Below are 4,297 nucleotides of genomic sequence, written 5' to 3' on the forward strand. Positions count from 1 at the left end.
GTACAATGTACATATAAATAGACATACTGGTTTTATTTCATTGATGTAGGTTTCACTTAAAGATAATAATTTTATTTATTATATCATACCTTCTTGAAATTATTAGTTTTGAAGGGTTATAAATATCTTAAATAAGTTCCAATAGTATAAAATGACGCTACTAAAATTTAAATTAATTTCTCCCGTTATGGCTTTAAACGTAATCAAAAAGACTTTAATAATGTAATTGATACGGAATAAAAAGTTTCCAATTACATATAATAAAAGCAATTCAGTGCTCATTATTTATAAAGGGGACTTAAGTAATTAACAATTATAGACAATCATTTTTATCTATAAATTTGTGGTTGTAGTGTTGTATGCAATTGGGTGGTAACCTTGCATCAGAGAACTGCTATCAGGCGGCCAACACGCGAACCGCGTGTCGACATGGTTTTCCACCTGCAAACACTGGCTTACTGTAATCACACTTATGCGAGGTCATCCGTAATGCATTTGATACACAATTATCAGAGTTCGGTTTTAAAAATGTTTGAGTTCATTCTAATAAAGTTATACTAATTATGAATATTAATTTTTTAGGTGTATGTATTAAAATATTTTAATGTAATTATTTTGTTGTCCTTTAGCTTGCTTGACCCAGTTTAAATTTCAGTAGAGCTGAGAATTTTTCTTGAGGTGCCCGATATTTTAATGCAAAATAATTAAAGCAAAACTATCTATGTTAGTTTATCTATACTGATATTAGATATTTTTGGTATTCTGCCTATAAGAGGGAAATCCAAATTTTATGACTTACAGGGTCTAAGTATCAATTTACACAAAAATTCCAAAATCACGCACCTCTTACGCGAAGCTGCTGGAGTTATAATATGTATTGATAATAATAATTACTTCGAATTTCCTTAAGAATAACAATAAATTTTTAAATAAATGTTGCTCAAATAATCATAGGAGCATGCATTTATATAGTTAAAATTTTGTTTGCGATTGCATGAAGTATAATAATGTTCGTAATGTAACATTCAGTACAATAAAACGATGAGTATCACTTTAAACAGTAATGCCGTATTAAGTCAATTAAGGCTTGAAGCTTGCTTACTGCCTACATATTGATTTTATCGTTCGTTTAATGGAACGATGTGACCCCGTTCCCGTTCGTTTTGGACGGTATTTTATTTAACAAAGTTGTATTATGATTATTTATATAAGCGGTGTTATTATTTTTTAATAACCCCAAAAAAATAATATTGAAAGTGCTTATTAATGACGCAAGTAATGGCAGTAAGTGGTTCACAGCTATGCTAAGCGTTGGGAAAATACAAAAGAATGGAAGGGAGCGCTTTTTTGTGGTCCACGAGAGAATTGATCTCTTGCATACTTTGAGGTTGGAAATATCTCAAAGTGTAGTTGTTACATGAAAAAAAAAAATCTATAAATTGCTTAAGTTTATAAAAAAGATCAAAACAGCTTTGATTTTATTTAAATAGCTCTTTGTTTGTACACAGGTTTTTATTTCAGATTTGAAATACTCATAGAAGAAAATACAAAGCAATATTTATGTCCGGTATTTTATTGTATCTCCAAAAAATTTAATCTGATTCTATAGGGAATATCGCCGGACGGGGAGATTGGTATGAAAGCGTGACCATCTTCAAAAAGAGAATTACATACTTATACAAAATTTTTGAAATGTTATAAGTGTGATAGATATTATAATAAAATGATTCCGGTAACTCAAAACCAACATCAGGATTATTATTAATTTCAAAACAAAATATTACATAAATTACAAATTTAATGTCAGAGACAAGGTGTTTAGTTCAGTGTTTTGTTCTAACTTATGATATTCTGATCTCAGTCAAGAGTCTCAAATAATGTAAATAGGAAAATTGAATTAAAAAAAGTTCTTTCTTTGATCAGCGAAAGTACATCAACCTTAAAATAAATAAAACATTGCAGACCAATTAGACAAAATACTTTACGGCGCATGCAAAATTCGCTCTTACGTACAGACCGGCTTCCTCTAAAAATCCTTTCAAATTCGCTTACTCGATTCACTTCTCCTAATTTAGCGTGAATCGCATTTCAGTCCGTCAGAGAGTTAAATAGAGGAAATTACAAGGTGGATAGGGTGCAGCAGTAATTAAGAAACTATTAAATAAGCTACCTTGCCTCTGCATAAAGGAGTTAAAATGGAATTGCAGTTGCTATCTGCAGCTTCACGTACAGAGATGGTACGTTTGATTATATTTTGTGGTCGCAATACTGTAACCCATTTCTAGCTGTGATTTAATTAATTGAGGAACTGTGTGCGTTACTAGATGTGAAGATATCTGTGAAAGGTCGGCAAATTTTGCGTCCCAAGTACTTATTTTGTTACAAAATAAACATTTTCTAAATCTCATAACATGACACAAGGCCATGTCTTTGTATTTGTTTGTTAAGCATATAATAAAATTTAATTAATAAATAGGAGTCACGGTACTGCCATTACAATGTAGGGAAAGCTTTGTCTTGTTTTTTGTTTTCTTATTGAACATTATTTATTTCTTATTAAAATTTATTCAGAATGTATTTTAGATTTACTTTATTAGAATATAAATATAGAAACATTTTTTAGGTCTGATGAGGGTGATGAGGGTAATGATAACAAAGCAGGAAAAAATACATATTCCTCTTACGTCATTGTATTCATTATAATAATTGTGAATATCTAATTTTAGTACAACATGCACGCAAATACGAAAATAAACATTTACAAATCTTGGTCAGTGTTTGGTTAGGTCTGAACTGTCACCCTCTGTATTTGTGTTTGTTGCATCCATCAATATTGCCTGAGAAATGTCAGCATTGCAAATTGCCTTAACCCACTAACATAGTCTAACCAAAACCACTGGACTTGTACTTCATGTGAATGCATACATGTAAACAAGAGCATAAGTACGTTAAACAAGTACTCTTTTGTTTTATCTTTATGCGTTTATGGAATGTGTTTGTGAATGAAAAACATTTTGAATAAAATTTGTATGCGATATTACTTAGCATTCATGGATTTATTTTATGTGTATTAATGCACTGAAATGAAGCTGTTTATTTTTTTTCACTTTTGTTTATTTTAAAATGCTAATATGGTATGGAGCACGGCATTATGGTTCTTATGTACAATATGCACTTTAGCAACAAAGTCGTTTTTGCTTTGAAATTTAACATGCCTAAATTATACAGTCACGTCGTTATCATAATAGTCACGCAAAATCACTTCATTAGGTTGTAAGCACAGAAAATGTTATGCATTTCTGATTTGTTTTGATTATTGATTTTAATTTTTTTTTGTTTAAATAAATTTAATACAGATTATTTAATGTTTAATAATTAAATTATAAATTTTAAAGAATTTTACACTTATTAATTTAACTTGTAAAAAGCTGTGGATTTTTATATGTCAAAGGTGGTAAAGCATTAGACGGCCTACTTGACGGGAAGTAGACACCGTCGCCCATGGATTAGACAACATTAGAGATATTGCGGATGTGTTGTCGACTTTGATGGTTAAAGAAGAAAAAGCCTCAGCTTAGCCTATTCTCAAATAGAGAAAGGGTTGGAACAGAGAAAGGGCAACAGGCTCTTCCACAGATCTGACGAAACGCAGCCATTACACACTACTTCTCGAAGATTTTCTACGAGAGGATAGATAGTACTTACTCGATCGAGCCAACCCATGTTTAAACTGTAGTAACTTGACCACAGCTAGGCTCTACCACCTCTATATTTTTTACAGGCTTCTTTTTTAAAACTTTCCTTTACATGTGAATAAACTTAAAAAAACGAAATTAAAATTTAATAGAAGTAATAAAAATATTAACAATAAATTTGGCAAAAATCTACCTGATAATTTGGAAACATAATTTAGAAGTAATCTATATCACGAATGATTAAATCGCGCCGTCGTACTTAAGGAATTTTGAATTATATTACTATTTAACTTTTAACTTGTTAATTTTACATGCAACATTTAAATGTAAATTGTTTCAAAGTATTTGTTGTAGCTCATAAACAATTGGTAAGAAGAAATGAACGAGCTACGTCGCATGTACAGAAATGGTAAATTGGCACATTATTTGGAATTCCGACTTTATCGCAATGTTTAAAGAAGTTATGGCTTTATGCAACAACATTAAAAACCTAATATAAGTTATGTAATGGTAAAAACTAGTCAAGAAAGAAATCACGACATCCGTTACGTTATGTAATATTGAAGATTTAAAATATTACTTTTTACGTAATACCTGTTAAG

At 30.3% G+C, this 4,297-nt stretch overlaps 1 long non-coding RNA gene across 1 annotated transcript; it reads right to left on the reverse strand.

Moving 5' to 3' along the window:
- Positions 1–339: 339 nt before the first annotated feature.
- On the reverse strand, positions 340–4,084 carry LOC116766475 (uncharacterized). Its single transcript, XR_004353247.2, has 3 exons — positions 3,889–4,084; positions 3,706–3,818; positions 340–441 (listed from the first exon to the last, which is right to left on the reverse strand). It is a non-coding gene; the product is annotated as an uncharacterized LOC116766475 (long non-coding RNA).
- Between the last annotated feature and the right edge of the window lie 213 nt (positions 4,085–4,297).

This window comes from Danaus plexippus, chromosome 15, assembly GCF_018135715.1.
Source record: "Danaus plexippus chromosome 15, MEX_DaPlex, whole genome shotgun sequence".
In the NCBI taxonomy this organism is placed as follows: domain Eukaryota; kingdom Metazoa; phylum Arthropoda; class Insecta; order Lepidoptera; family Nymphalidae; genus Danaus; species Danaus plexippus.